General features: G+C 39.6%; 2 non-coding genes across 2 annotated transcripts; both read right to left on the bottom strand.

The window, feature by feature from the left end:
* Positions 1 to 5,507: 5,507 nt before the first annotated feature.
* trnat-cgu (transfer RNA threonine (anticodon CGU)) lies at positions 5,508 to 5,579 on the bottom strand. Its single transcript has one exon. It is a non-coding gene; the product is annotated as a tRNA-Thr (tRNA).
* Positions 5,580 to 11,195: 5,616 nt separating this feature from the next.
* On the bottom strand, positions 11,196 to 11,277 carry trnas-gcu (transfer RNA serine (anticodon GCU)). Its single transcript has one exon. It is a non-coding gene; the product is annotated as a tRNA-Ser (tRNA).
* Between the last annotated feature and the right edge of the window lie 5,674 nt (positions 11,278 to 16,951).

The raw sequence follows: 16,951 nt of genomic DNA, 5'->3' as shown, positions 1-16,951 counted from the left end.
GTTTTATAAGAACTCTGGACGTTTATACAGTAGAAGCCTGGTCCATTTCTTCTACTAAACGAGACTATGGGAGTGAGTATTTTGATGTCGAACTGGGATTTAAATAAAGAGGAACACTACACTACACTACACTTGGGCTACGCGTGTGACAAAACGTTTATTTTCTGACCCCTCGATAGCTCAGTTGCTAGCTCTTAAGACTGTAGAAAAAGCAGCGAGTATTTCTTATGTCCCAGGTCTGAATCCAGTTTGAAGGATGGTGTTTTCTTGTTCCTTAATCAAAAAGTGAAAATTGCTAATTTGTCTTTCACTTTGACATTCACCCGAAAACTCAGTATACAAAGAAGAGGCTCCTGTTCTGAATAATCCTCACGTCTGATTGTTTTGCTTAGACCTTTAAAATGTACACTGTGGACTGTTTGCTCTTCCTAACACAATTAAAAAGCCGCCGACAAACTTACTGATCGGGAGTTTAGTTCAGTGATAGCGCGCACTTAAGACGCTCCGTTTTCTATCGCCGGCATCTCTGTATTCTTTTTAAACGCGATATCTTTTATTCTTCGTGTGTGAATTTCAGGGAGACTCATAAACCCTTTGTCTGTTTTAAAGATACATTATTTTAAACCAGACATAATGAAAGACGTAGTAATAAGACACACGTACAAAACACATGAATAGTAGCGGCTCTGAACTGAATGTGGTGCTGTATGGGAACGCGATGCAAACGCCAATGGCACAATGGATAACGTGTCTGATTACGAATCAGAAGACTTTAGGTTTCTACTCCTTTCTGGTTCGTGAAGAAGATTTAAACCACACTACTCAACACTGACATCGACGTGTGTGAGGTCCTACACAACCTTACTATCGACTAGATGAGTCTTCTGTTCTATCTCCGATTCTTTCTGCACATTCCTGCTATTTCACCACCGTTATTGTAGGACAACAGCCACAGACACGAGAAGATATACTATTCCGAACAAATGTCTTAAATAATCAAGTTGAAAAGGGTGACAATAAGTTTTTGTTTCTTTAACGTAACCTTACTTTTGCCTGTAAAGTTCACATTATTTTCTGTAGCCGCAAATCCTCAATATTTCTGCTGTCTCCCGAGAAACACAAGCGTGGAGTCAAATCATATTACAGTACACAGCTGATAGTAATTTAAGTAGGGAGCTGCGTCAGCATGCGTGGGCATGCTGCAAAGGGAAAAGTATAGGTTTATTCCATGCTGAAAAGAGAAGGAAACACAATGTTTCAGCTGTGGAGCCTTCTTTGATCGTGACTCGAAATAAACCTTTACCTTTACTTGTTCGTTTGATGTTAATTTATCTCCATCAAATACCTGAGTATCTAAACTCGACAGTTGCTTTCAGTAGCTAAAGACACTGCTCCAAATAAGGCTTGAACTCACAACTTCAGCATGACTCCGCTGTGCACCGCTGTATAAGTACCGCGCGCTGACCGATTGCGCCACTGGAGCTGTGCGAGATGTGCTCCTCATACAGACTGACGCTGCAGAAACAAAGGGTGAAAACGGTTTCGGTTGTGGATCCATCTCCTCATGGGGAAAAGCAACAGTAAAATAGCAAGGAAAATACAAGAAAAGAAACTGAAAGAATTGTGCTAACAGCAAAGAGGGACGGAGGGAGGTGGTCTGACAAGTAAATCAACCCGGCGGATTATTTGTAGCGACATTTTTGAGTCAATCAGCACACGGATTTCTCTTCATGTGCCTTAAGCTGTGCAGTTTGTATTTTCGATGTCGATAGGTTTCTTCAGAAGTCCAGTAAATTGACAATAATGGAGAACTAGCTGACGCACCCCGTCGTGAAGACCCTCTGTAAGGTGATTGCACGTTTCATTTTCAAGTCGCCTCCTTTACACGCAATTGCAGCCCCGACACTGAGAGAAAGCATGAGAAATGGCTTCAATTTCAATGTGAATCGCAGTACAGGCTCGATGGCTTCACATCTTCCATCGATCACATAAAATTGCAGTAAAGCGCTTTAAATATGACTCTGAAGTACTGGGAAAGATGATTATTTTGAGCGTGCCTCCCAGGGTCTGCTACGAGGCTGAAGTTGGCTTCTTATTCGCCAGCTTCTTCGCGTTTTTCGTTCCACCTTAAATGCTGCTGCTGTGATGTTATGTCGCCTTTCGCCTGTAGATGGCTCTCTTCGATCAGTACTAATACGGCTGGAATACTGCAGACATCCTCAGTGAAAGGAAATATCCAAATAAATAGCGACTGTTCAAATCATATTTTTGTATGCAATATATTTCAGAAAATCGCAAACCAATTTTGAAAACTCACCATAACACGGACTTACACTGGGAAAAGGTGATTGTACTTTCTGCTTATTGCTACGGCCTTCCCCCCCAATTATGAAAATGTCTCACAGTTCTGACACCGACGTGTGAAAGACAATGTAACAGACTATCAAAATCCTGAAGTACAAAACATTTTAATGCACCAGTTTTTTTAAATATGACCCTCTGATCTTGGCATGTCAGAATACATTGGGAAAAAGTATGGCACGAATTGCACGAATTGCAATGGCACACATTGTTGAGAATATCACTGACCTTGCCGATATTTGCAGGGGATACGAATATTTTGTACATGTTGAACTACAACACGTAAAAATTGAGCTCCTTAGTCAATATCACCGGGAATGTCCAATAATGACGAACGTCAGTAGCTCCAAGGAAACTTAGAATCGCACATGGAGTTTTATCTTTGAATGGAGGGTGGGAGAATTCATTTATACTCTCGTTGCTCATTAGCTAAATTATTTTAAAAATATGACACAGATTTGTTCGAGAAACTTGTAATCGCCTTAAAGAGAGTCTTCTTGAAGATGTGCACCAGCTAGCTCTCCACTGTCAATTGACAGGACTTTAGAAGAAACTGTTCTCATACAACCAACATACAAATTACACATCTTAAGTCACATGAAGAGAAATCCTTGTACTAAATAACATAAAACTGTCGCTGTAAATTATCACCAAGCTGTTTTATGTGTCTGACCACCTCTTTCCTACTTTGCAGAGAGCACAATTCTTTCTGTTTCTTCATCGCTATTTTACTGTCTCTTTCCCCCACGTGGAGATGGATCCACAGCAGAAACTTTTGATCCGTTCCTGTTACTCTGTCCGATTGAAAGAGCTGTATTAAAGGCACTCCCATCTCTGCAGGAAAGTTATTGCTGCTCTCAACACAATATACTGCAGCCAAATGTGATAGCGATACTGTCACTGCCTGTGGGCCACGTGTTCCTGTTGTCAGCCTATTATGTCATGTCCATCCACACCCAGAAACATTACTGCTGTAGCACAAGAGTTATACAGGCGCAGTCAATAGAGCATGAATCTCTTAATCTCAGAACTGTGGGTTCAGCCCCCACATTGGGTCCCTCTGTGTCAATTTGATCCCCCCAATCCTCCTAGCAGGACCTGATGGCGTAACAGTGATACCCAGTGCCTTATATGACCTTTACGTAATTCAGCTTTCTTTCCACTTGATTCAGATTTTGATCTGAAATCATCGGCCAAACAAGAGTTTGTCTAAATCGAGGGAGATCTGCTCACAAGCAAGTATTAAACACTTCAGCATTTACTGTTCGAATACCACATATTGTCAAAACACTGCCGCTTCTTTAGCTAATAAGTAATGGTTTTTGAGCACGCATTGTATTGTTAATGCTTATATTAAAAAAGCATAAATTCACATAATGGAATTTGGACTGAACAAAGTAGTCCAGCCCCTTTACAACATTACATACCCACTGATTAAAGCTTAAAACTACAGCAGCAGGAGTAACAATAATGGCAACAACATGTTTGGAGTTCGGCATTTCATTTATTCTGCGGAAACATCGTATCGGAATGAACTGCCCGAGATAAAAGAGTAATTGCGGCTTCAGATCGTTTTTACAGAGCATTGCGTTGTTCTGTTCATGCTGACAACACGCTTTAAATTTGTCGTTTACTGCAAGCGTTGTTTTTTCTGAAATTCCTCGCATTTGAGCCAGCACTAAAATATTTCATTCCCGTCGCTGAATACATCGTGGAAACGGTATTTGCAACAGAATGCTGTCACACATGAAACCTTTTTGTTATTCGGTTCTGAAGTTTGAAAATGAAAATAAAACGGGGATCACTTCATAGACTTGAAAGAAGTCCAAGCAGCATAAAAACCCGCGAATTCTCACAAAGGCTGCACCTTTCTTCTGCTGCTTTTATAAATCAGCCTTAAACATTTGAATGCATACCTTACTGCTGCTAATCACATTCACGTGTTTACGAAGCTTTTTTCTGTCCGTTATGTTTTTTCTAAGTAGTTTCTCCGTTTTCCTCGTACTGTGATTGTCAGCGAGCACAACAAGACTGAAACAGTGTAAAGGCAGGTAAAAAAGACAGGGTAAAACGCCTGACTGTCGGGAGTGGGATTTGAACCCGTGCCTCTATTTGGAGAGCGAAACACAAAGCTTAAAAGACACGAATCTGTGAATTTGCTGTTTTAAAACGCTCGACTATCCTGAAGAAATGGGTGCTGATTGCACCAGTTGCATCCGATTTTCCGTAACTTTAGGACGATTGATACGACTGGACGAACAAAATTTGTGGCGTTTAGCATGACATGGAAAACGGTACCGGAGCATTCGGGTCCGGACTACCAGACTCAGAAACAGTTTTTACCCCCGCACTATCAAACTATTAAACTCCCAGCCTCTCTCACTCTCACCTATGATCTGAACCTCACAGTGCCTTCTTTCTTACCAAAAACCCAAACACACATTGAAAATCTACCTCTACCATACATGTCAAAAGCTCACTCCCCATAATTTCTATCCCTTTATTTCATTCTTTTGATGCATGTTTTTGCACATAACCTGTTACCTTTTTGTTGTTTTGCACACTGCCTGTTGTTGTTTTTTGCACATCGGCTGTTGTCTCTGTCTTTCTTTTGTAATACAATTGTATTGTTGTTGTGTTGTTGTGTTTTTTTCTTTGTACTACTTATGTCCGAGAGCTAGCTAAATAGCATTTCGTTATACCATATACCTGTGTATAAGTATAATGACAATAAACTTGAACTTGAACTTGACATAGTCTTGCAGGCAGTATATACGCATGCTGACGCAGCTACCCACCTGAACTATTATTTTATCGTTTACTCGTTTAAAAAAACACGGTCTTCTCGTTCCTAAGTCAGATTTTTAGTGCTTTCGAACGTTACTTCCAACCTGGACTGACAGCTCACCCGATCTGTTTGTGATCAGACCATGGAGTGGGGGGCTGTACCAAGCGCACGTTCCTTCCCAATGCTGAGGTGATCATTCGGAAGATGGGTGTGAAGAGAAACAAGCTTTGTCGACTAAAAAACAAGGCAGGATATGCAAGAATACTAATCACTGGCGACAGTTACGCTCTCTTACTATTCAGACTCCTACATTGCGAGTTTTTTGAAGACTTTGAAACTAAAGGAAAACAAATGAAACAGGCACAGGTGGGGTTTGAACCCACGATTTTCGGTTTACGAGACCGACGCCTTACCACTTGGCCACCGCGCCTTCAAACAACATAGGAATAATGTTGTTCAAATTATTTTTTTTCTGAATCTGGTTTACATCGCCTGGAGGCAGCAACAACAATAAAAGGGATACTTAACAAGGAGATACGCTGTAGCAGTGCGACTCCAACAGATGCTCCTGAAGAGACTGGAGGTTTAAGCCAGCTCCTTAGAGCGCTTGGCCGCGTTACTCTCAACAGCGGCTCTTCAGCTCTTGTTGTTTGACCCAGTGGTTTTATAACGCGTGGAAACGACCGCAACTTCTTTTTCTGAGATGCTTTCTCTCACGTGGTGAAATCTCGACCTCTTTGGCATCTCTGGCTATAGTTCTTCAGTAAAGCAGGCTTTCACACCTCTGCTTATAGTACCCTTGAAGTCATTTTATTTTTACAGGAAGACGCATTCCCTAACGATCTCTCCTGTTTTAGAAATGCTTCATAAGGCGTGTTTGATTCAACGGACAAACAGTATACTAATTGTACAATGCAGATCTATGGGGCATTCGTACTGGATTTGACTGGGATTCTGAAATACTTCTTGCAAAGGTATTCATACTTTCTTGAACCTAGAATAAAAACACAGACCTGAAACTCCTTAGCTTCCAATCTCTGATGTTGCTCTCCTTAAACTCGGACGTGATGTTCTGCAGACGTGTGCATAATGTCCTGTTTTCTTACAGTGTAGACATTTTGCTGTTCACGCTCCGCATTCATCTGCTTTGTGCGTTGTTAGTCCGCACCTGTAACATGTAATGTCAGCCGTCCCCTGTTCTTCTATATCTCTAGCATGACTGCGTCCTGCTGCTCGGCTTTTGTTTGTAAAGTTTGAGCGAGCACCCCGTTCAGTGTCACTTTGTCACTGTGGTCAGAAAGCATTCTTGATTCTGCTTGAGCTGCTTCATGAATTCTAGCGACTTTAAGAGCTCTTTCTAAAGTCAGCCCTTCCTCCTGCAGCTCCGAGGTTCAGTAGAAGCGGTGGAAAAAGATGGGCATAAGCAAAGCTTCTCGGCGCGGCTGCCATACCCAGTGGGCATTGATTCGTCGAATATACGTATATTTACGGCGAAAATACGGCTATACGTATATATACGTCGCCTCGACGTATAATCAACGTCGAATTGCAACCGTAAAATCGACGACATGAATAAACGCATATATAACGTCGAAAACACATCTAACACAGTGCCTGAGGCTTTTTACTGTATGTATCGTGTGTGCCGCAACTAAGAGTATACGGCACTCTGCACAGTGTACGAAGTAAATTATTTTCGCAGTAATTAATTTATTATATTTACTATATTTATTATACACGTGTAAATTAATTACTGCGACACGATACATACAGTAAAAAGCCTCAGGCACTGTGTTAGATGTGTTTTCGACGTTATATATGCGTTTATTCATGTCGTCGATTTTACGGTTGCAATTCGACGTTGATTATACGTCGAGGCGACGTATATATACGTATAGCCGTATTTTCGCCGTAAATATACGTATATTCGACGAATCAATGCCCACAGCTTGGCATACAAGGGTTTTGCTGAGGGGGTCTTGCCACCTGCCCGAAAAAAACAGTAAAATGTTTGAGTGCCTATAGAGTTTCTATTTTTATTTTCTTGAGAAAAGTTGATACCATTTCCTGGACACCCCGTCCCCCATCAGTGCGCGGTGCCCGGGGAAAAATCTGTAGGGGGGCGTCTGAAATTCTGAGGGGGGGTGATATTTCGGTTGAAACGGAGCTGTACGGTGCAGCTACCCAAATGAAATCTCGTAGCTATGCCATTGATTAGTGCTTCATGATAGAAGATAACGACTAACAATGTGGTATTTGCGATGAAGTTCAGTTTCACATTTTTCGTCACTCTCACGGTTTGTATTGCCTGGAGCGAAAAGTACCATAAGCGTTCATTTTTGCAGCTACATGGACGTTCTGAATCGTTAAGAAAAAAATGTTGTAAAACCAACAGAAAGCACAGACTGCTATAACTAGTCCTAGTTATATAACGATTTTAAGTATAATGATAAACTACTGCAAGGAATCGGTCCACATGAGCAAACAGGATCATAATGTTGACACTCAATAACAACACTGATATGTGCAGTTCCTGGACGGATAGCCCTCCTGCCCATCAAACAGACTGAGTGACTGTTCGTGTCATTTAGTGTTGTCTGACCATTGACAAAGTACAACTATTTTTTTAGGACGCAAATTAAGTTAGGTAAATCTTTTTGCCCAAAACTGAAGGGGCGACATTCCTCCCTCCCCCCGTGATGCCAGGCCTGTACCCATCCTATTCCATAATGTCATTATATATAATACCATACAACAGTGACCGATCCTTACTAACTGCATGCGTTAAAATTGCACATCAGCTCATAGCAGGGGGCACATAGCCGCGATGTATTATCAATGTTAAATTTCAACCATAATATCGACAACATTAATAAACGCATACGTTGAGAAAATATCGAACCCAGCATATTTTCCGGTTATATACCACAATGCATTGCTAATATTCGTTGGTCACCATTTTGGACACGTTTTTCAAACGTAGAAGTATATCCGCAAATATCTCAGCAATCCTCTTTTGACGAGTAAGTATGAACAATAATAATAGTATCTGAATACATACAGATCTTTCTTAATATTATTTTGATTAAAATAGTACGTGAATAAGCAAAAAATGGCACATAAAAATAGTGTGAATGGGGAAGATGACACAAAATCGTTTTGCCGTTTCTCTATTCTTATTCTATGTTGTACTTTCAAACTTTGGGTACTCTTTAATTAGGACAGACTTTATTGCTCAACTGCTATGATGCAAGCCAAATTTTATACATTTATTTCAGCTTTGAGCTTAGTAAACCGTTCATTTTTTAGATTATACTAAAGAAGATATTAATCATCATTTATTTGGGAAGTAATATTATATAATTTTCTCCTAGCTGCGGTGCTGAAGTCCCACCCTACATCGACAGAAAAAGAAATAAAGGAGCACGCAATGTGTTACTTGAAAAATGCATATGCAAGGCAGGGGGCCAGGAGATCTGGACACTGAAAATAATAGGTTTTTGGTTCTAACTGTTAGGACAATTAGACAGGGTTTGCAAATACATTGCAAATATTTGTAATATTTGCATTGCATTGTAATATTTTTTTTCTTGGAAATATAGAAGTTGTACATTTTAAAATGTATATTTGAATCAAAATGTGGTTTTGAGTTAGTGTGTTAATGTAATTAGTTTGTGTTTGTCATTACTATACTGTATATTGCCATGTTACCAGAATTTGTAGCTGAAGTTTAAGACTAGTTGTGTTTTTTATGATTATTGCCCATATGTTGATTGTTGATTGATTGTATACAATGTATAATTTGAAATACATATGTTTCAGGTGTGAATGTGTATTTTCAGAATACATTTCTAAACCTAATCATTGGCTTGGTTTACTAGTTTCTACACCTATAAAACCTATCTTTGATGTATAATAGACCTCTACCTATATACGTATAATAGACCTCTAATGTTATCCGTATAATAGACCTCTTACCATATACGTATAATAGACGTCTAAAGTTATCCGTATAATAGACCTCTAACCATATACGTATAATAGACGTCTAAAGTTATCCGTATAATAGACCTCTAACCATATACGTATAATAGTCCTCTAAAGTTATCCGGAACTCCAACCATATATGTATAATAGTCCTCTAAATTTATCCGTATAATAGAACTCCAACCATTTATGTATAATGAACGTCTAAACATAGACGTATAATTGACGTATATTAGAATTTCATTCTAGACGAATTGCAGACCACATTTAGACGTCTAAGGTATGCGTTTAATAGACGTATATTATACGTCTTTTGCCCACTGGGAAGGTTGTGTAGGACCGCACACACTACGATGTCAGTGTTGAATAGCGTGGTTTAAAAGCTTTTTCACTAACCAGTAAGGAGTAGAAACCTAAAGTCTTCTGATCCGTAATCAGACACGTTATCCATTGTGCCATTGGCGTTTGTATTGCATTCCCATCCAGCACCACATTGAGTTCAGAGCCGCTACTATTCATGTGTTTTGTACATGTGTCTAGTTACTACGTCTTTCATTATGTCTGGTTTAAAATAATGTATCTTTAAAACAGACAAAGGGTTTATGAGTCTCCCTGAAATTCACACACGAAGAATAAAAGATATCGCGATGAAAGAGAATACAAAAATGCCGGCGATAGAAAACGGAGCGTCTTAAGTGCGCGCTATCACTGAACTAAGCTCCCGATCGGTAAGTTTGTCGGCGGGTTTTTAATTGTGTTAGGAAGCGCAAACAGTCAACAGTGTACATTTTAAAGGTCTAAGCAAAACAATCAGACTTGAGGATTATTCAGAACAGGAGCCTCTACTTCTTTGTATACTGAGCTTTCGGGTGAACATCAAAGTGAAAGAGAAATTCGCAATTTTCCCTTTTTGATTAAGGAACAAGAAAACACCATCCTTTGAATTGGATTCAAACCAGGGACATAAGAAATACTCGCTGCTTTTTCAACAATCTTAAGAGCTAGCAACTGAGCTATCGAGAGGTCAGAAAATAAACGTTTTGTCACACGCGTTGCCCAATGTAGTGTAGTGTTCCTCTTTATTTAAATCCCAGTTCGACATCAAAATACCCACTCCCATAGTCTCGTTTAGTAGAAGAAATGGACCAGGCTTCTACTCTATAAACGTCCAGAGTTCTTATAAAACATTTAAAGGGATATCAGTGCTGGCGGAAATTGACTCTTTTTCTAGTGGGATCAGGATCACATAAAACCTTTCGTTTGGATTGAGAAGAGGATCATGTTGACACTCAAAACATACTAACCTTTGCTTCTTTCGAGGACGAATGGATTATTGAGCTGCGAACATCAGTTCAAATCAAATCTCTCCAACTGCAGTTGCTTCTTTGAGAGTTTCTTCAAATCTTTCAACTGAACGTCAATATCGAGGGATATTGATGGTAATATCATACGGATTTTGGTTTTCTTTTGATCGAAAATTGTATTAAAATACAAGCCTCTTTCACATTTGTATAATACTTTCCGTTGCATCCTCAGATAAAAATTCTAAATACCACAAAGTTACAATATATGGAATAGCATTTATTTTAAAATGTATTTTAAAATTTGCATTTATTTAGAGCTATATTTAGAGCTTAGTAAAGATAACATTGCTAATATTGATGGAGTAGAAATGTAAGATGAATTGATAGCTTTTTCTGAGCTAAAAAAGTCCTACAACGCCTCCTGTAACAGGTAAGGACTCATAGCAAGACAGTGCTATTGCATTGCGCATTTTGCAGATACGACCAGTTTCTGCTTCTGGTGAGTGCATTTTTTCCAAACTGAAATTAACAAGAACATTTTCAAGATGCGCCATGTCCCTAAATCGTTCATCAGGACTACTATTAATGTCAGGTGAAAGCAGTACAAAGCATAAATTTAACCTATTAAGAGACTATATCTGTCAGCTACTGCTGTAAGCCATATTCAGCCAACGCTAGAAATATTACTACTCTACTACAGTAGATAAAGATAGCAAGTCCAACTTAGAAACGGATCACAAGTCGAAGACATAAACCGACGAGGGTGGGATTTGAACCCACGCGTGCAAAGCACAATGGATTAGCAGTCCATCGCCTTAACCACTCGGCCACCTCGTCTCGCATACCACTTCCCCTTGGGCATGATTTTGCTCGGCGACCAGGCTCAGCGCACATCGACCTCAGATGTCTCAGAGCGGTGTGTCCAAGCGGCTGTATAAGAATAGGTAATAGGTTTATTCCATGCTGAAAAAAAGAAGAAAGAGAACACAATGTTTCGGCCGTGGAGTCTTCTTCATGTGTGAGAGAGACAGGACAGTAGGCAAAGGTAAAGTAGCGGGAGAACAAAGGTTTGAGGGTGGGTACCCACCTGTATAAGAATAGTGTTCTGCCGGTGCTGTGGTAAAGCTGGTTAAAACACCTGTTTCATAAAGAGGAGATCCTGGATCCGAATGCCAGCGGTACCTTTTTTCCTGTCTTGTTTTACAGAACATGTAATTTGGGACACTCAAAGAGGTCTTGATTTGGTTTTATGCGTTTATTAATTTCCTTTGCAGAACAACTTGTTTTTTTTAAATCATATAGCTTGCGAAAGATGAAATGCAAGCAAATTTTTTTGTTCACCAAAAGTATGTACAAGTATGTTGATTGTTGATTGATTGTATACAATGTATAATTTGAAATACATATTTTTCAGGTGTGAATGTGTATTTTCAGAATAAATTTCTAAACCAAATCATTGGGTTGATTTACTAGTTTCTACACCTGTAAAACCTATCTTTGATGTATAATAGACCTCTAAAGTTATCCGTATAATAGACCTCTAAAGTTATCCGGAACTCCTACCATATATGTATAATTGTCTTCTAAATTTATCCGTATAATAGAACTCTAACCATTTACGTATAATGAACATCTAATCATAGACGTATAATTGACGTATAACAATAGACGTATATTAGAATTTCATTCTAGACGAATTGCGGACCACATTTAGACGTTTAAGGTATGCGTTTAATAGACGTATATTATACGTCTTTTGCCCACTGGGTACAACGAAAAAAACACAACAACAATACAATTGTATAACAAAAGAAAGACAGAGACAACAGCCGATGTGCAAAAAACAACAATAGGCAGTGTGCAAAATAACAAAAAGGTAACAGGTTATGTGCAAAAACATGCATCAAAAGAATGAAATAAAGGGATAGAAATGATGGGGAGTGAGCTTTTGACATGTATGGTAGAGGCAGATTTTCAATGTGTGTTTGGGTTTTTGGTAAGAAAGAAGGCACTGTGAGGTTCAGATCATAGGTGAGAGGTGAGGAGAGAGTGAGAGAGGCTGGGAGTTTAATAGTTTGATAGTGCGGGGGTAAAAACTGTTTCTGAGTCTGGTAGTCCGGACCCGAATGCTCCGGTACCGTTTTCCATGTCATGCTAAACGCCACAAATTGTGTTAGTCCAGTAGTATCAATCGTCCTAAAGTTACGGAAAATCGAATGCGACTGGTGTTATCAGCACACATTTTTTCAGAATAGTCGAGCTGTTTAAAACAGCAAATTCACAGCTTCGTGTCTTTTAAGCTTTGTGTTTCACTCTCCAAATAGAGGCACGGGTTCAAATCCCACTCCCGACAATCAGGCGTTTTACCCTCTTTGTGAGTTCGAGCCTCACCTGGAGCAGTATAGCCTGTCTTTAGCTACTGAAAGCAACTGTCGAGTTTAGATACTCTTAGGTATTTGACGGAGATAAATTAACATCAAACGAACAAGGAAAGGTAAAGGTTTACTTCGAGTCACAATCAAAGAAGGCTCCACAGCTGAAACATTGTGTTTCCTTCTCTTTTCAGCATGGAATAAACCTACAGTACCTTATCAGGATGGCCGAGTGGTCTAAGGCGCCAGACTCAAGGACTCCTGTCTTTTCATCGCTTGGGTGTTCTGGGGTGAGTTTCCCGAAAACGATGAATCTTAGAGACGAACGAGCAACTTTACGATGTACGTAGGTAACATACAAGCTACTTTTTCGTGGGTTTCCCAAAACCCCTCTTAATCGATCATTTAACGAGCGAGTATAAAGTACTTCTTTGTTAACCCCGCCCCTGAAGTCGCTTAGCAAAAAGCATCACAAGTCGATTGACAAACAATTGATTGACAATACTTTCATTATATGGTGTAATAAAATAAATGACTGACATGCTGTAAAAGAAAACCAAGTTTAACTGTGTGAACAGTGTATGCGTCCTGCACGACGTCTTTGATTTAAAGCAATATTTTTTGTCACGCTGCCATCGTTAGGAATCACAGTGTTTCAAGAGAAAATACTGTTGTTATTTAAAGTTGTTGGGTGTGTTGGAACTCCTTTTTAATTGGTCTTATTAACATGACATCTGGAAAAATTAACTACTAAGCTTGGCACGTGTCACTCAACAAATACAGGACCTATAATCAAATTTAAAAACAAGTAGGTCTAAGCTTTACCGTCAACAATCAAGACAGAACATAAAACGGCATTCGAACTTAAAATATTGTATGGACCGCGGGTTTCGGTACGGAATGGAACAGGCGTAGGACTCAGGGAATGGGGTTGAACAACACATTTAATAACTCGAATCGGGAAAGGTACACACACAGGGACAGGGGTTACAGCGCTGCACCTACACTAACATACACACACACGAAGGGAAGAGACTGTATCTCAGCCTCCGTCCCACTATATACAGTCCGGTAGTCCCCAGGTGCTGTTCTCAGCCCGCCCTGCGTGGCGCTACATTGTAATACATGTTACATGTTTCACGTTCTTTATGGAATTTAAATACAATTTAAACCCCACCCCAAAAGTACTAAAAGAGGGAGTATTATTAAAACATTTGATTTATGAATATGAAATTTACCCAAGATGACTAATAAATTCATAACTGTATAAATAAATGTTCTTTTTTCGAATTTCCTCTTACATAGTACAACAAAATATCAAAATCCTTAATATAAAATCTTAGTATTCTATATTTCCAGAGAATTCCCATGATGTGAATTGAATGTGCTCTGTCTGGCGATCTCTGTCGCTAAGGTTGGCGCAAGAGGTAGCCAGTTTAAGAAGCACTTAGTGATTAACGAGTGGGTCGGGGAGCACGTAGATTACGAAGGATTATAACGTTCTACTTTAGTTACGATAGGTTTTAGGAAACACTCGTAAATCAACGATCGATCTTAAGAGCGAGTTTACGATGTTCTTAGCGCTACGATGCTTTCGGGAAACTCACCCCCTGGTCTCTGAATAGAAGCGTGGGTTCAAATCTCACTCTTGACAGCCGCTCCCTTTTCCCTCTCTTGCATTTGTCCCGTCTTCTTGTGCTCGCTAACAACGACAGGAAGAGGAAAACGGAGAAACCGATTTGTGGGCACCCGATGTGCAGGGAAATGCTTCGTGAACACTTACACGTTATTAGCAGAAAATCAAATGGGGTTCGATTTCTGCCTTAAAAACTGTTTGGGGTGCCTGTAATCGAGTAAAGATTTACGGCAAGGTATGCATTTAAAGGAGAAAGACCGAAATATAAATCCAGAAGAAGATTTCTTAAAACATATTGCTGTCCGTGCGGTTTCTCCTGTATTTAATTAATTGTGGCATTGTGAAATCAACCTGTAGCCCTACGGAATGCAGAGTGACAACGACAGGAGCAGAGAGGATTATATCAGAGCTCGAACAGAGAGTTCGAAAATATAGGCAGATCGAGTTATAGAACATTTGATTTAAACTTTCCTATCTGCTCGGCCTTACTGAAGTATTTGTAGCTGTATTTCATCTTCTGTCTATTTCTATACTTTACAGTAGATAGTGTTTAGCCAGAGAAGAGAGATACAAGCGCTATACCCCCACAGCAGCCGCCGATTCTGATAACCTTAACTAAAGCAGGAAGATCAGTTTCTGCTCGAGACAGTCGTTTTCTGAACTGTAAATCTCCAACACGGGCTGGAAACGCTGTGTGTCCGGACTCAGTGGTTATATAAGAAAAGACTCAGCGAGCTGCAGGCGCGGCTCATTGCTCTGCGCTCCCCGTGCTGAATGCGCGTGTCCTCCCTCATTCATTACCTTCATACACTCCTCTCAAACCACAGCAAACTCCCGGAATATTTCGGTGAACACATACTTTATTTCCGAGATCACAGGCAGAAACAATAAACACGATGAAAACAGGAAGGTATTATGATCGTAGGGGGAAATGCACACAAATAAATTTCCTAATATCCAATAAAATCTAGTCACGTTCTGATGCTATTCTGATTTATCTGAATAGTTTTGGCAGAGTTGTTACAGCAAAGAGACACATAAACTTTTTTTTATTTCATTCGAGCTGTAGTTTTGATTCAATTTGGAAAAACTGCACTCACCAGAAGCTGAAATGGGTCGTGTTTACATAATGCATAATGTAATAGCAACGTTTGGAGTTTAATCTTGCTACGAGTCCTTTCCTGTTATAGGAGGCGTTTTAGGACTTTTTTAGCTCAGATAAAGCTATCAATTCATCTTACATTTCTACTACATCAGTATTAGCAACGTTATCTTTACCTAGCACTAAATGTAGCTTTAAATAAGAGTACATTTTAAAACATATGTAAAAATAAATGCTATTCCATATATTGTAACTTTGTGGTATTTAGAATGTTTATCTGAGGATGCAAGGGAAAGTATTATACCTTGCGAAACATCCAAGACAAAGGTAAAAGAGGCTCATATTTTAATAAAATTTTCGATCAAAAGAAAACCACAATCTGTATTATATCATCGTCAATATCCCAAGACGTTCAGTTGAAAGATTTGAAGAAACTCTCCAAGAAGCAACTGCAGTAGCAGAGTTTTGTTTTGAACCGATGTTTGCAGCTCAAAAGTCCTCGTAAGAAGCAAAGACAGGGATGTTTTGAGTGTCACCATGATCCTCTTCTCAATCCAAAAGAAAGGTTTTATATGGTACTGATCCCACTAGAAAAAGAGTCAATTTCCACCTGCACTGATGTCCCTCCAAACGTTTTGTAAGACCTCTGGAAGATTATACAGTAGAATCCTGGTCCATTTCTTCTACTAAACGAGACTGTTAGTGAGTATTTTGATGTCGAACTGCGATTTATATAAACAGGAACTCTACACTACATTGGGCTACGCGTATGACAAAACGTGTGCGGTTGGAGTCGACCTTTCGATAGCTCAGTTGCTAGAGCGTAAAACTGTTTAAAAAAGCAGCGGACGATTGTTATGTAGCTGTTTTGAATCCGGCTCGAAGGATGGTGTTTTCTTGTTCCTTAATTAAAAAGTGAAAATAGCGAATTTGTCTTTCACTTTGACGTTCACCGAAAGCTCAGTAAACAGAGAAGCAGAATTCTCTTCACATCTAATTGTCTTGCTTTGGCCTTTAAAATGCGCTCTGTTGACTGTTCACATTTCCTAACACAATTAACCTGCGGAAAAAGTTCACTATCAGGAGTTTAGTTCAGTGGTAGTGCGCTCGTACTATATGAAGCTTCGTTTTCATTCGCCGGCGTCTCCACTCTGGATTCTCTTTAAACGCGATATCTTTCCTTCCTCGTGTGACTTCCTTCGTGTGTGAATTTCAGGGAGACACATAAACCCTTTGTCTGTTTTCAAGAGACATTTTTATAAAACCAGACAAAATGAAAGACGTAGTAATTAGACACACGTAAAAAACACGTGAATCTAATTGAGAAAATGCGGATCTGGACAATGTATTACTAGTAGCGGCTCTGAGCTCACTGTAGTGCAGTTGAGTAAGATGATAGTG

The sequence above is a fragment of the Atractosteus spatula genome, unplaced genomic scaffold (genome assembly GCF_055471065.1).
Source record: "Atractosteus spatula isolate fAtrSpa1 unplaced genomic scaffold, fAtrSpa1.hap1 Scaffold_30, whole genome shotgun sequence".
NCBI lineage: Eukaryota > Metazoa > Chordata > Actinopteri > Semionotiformes > Lepisosteidae > Atractosteus > Atractosteus spatula.
This window is presented reverse-complemented; position numbering and strand designations above follow the sequence as displayed.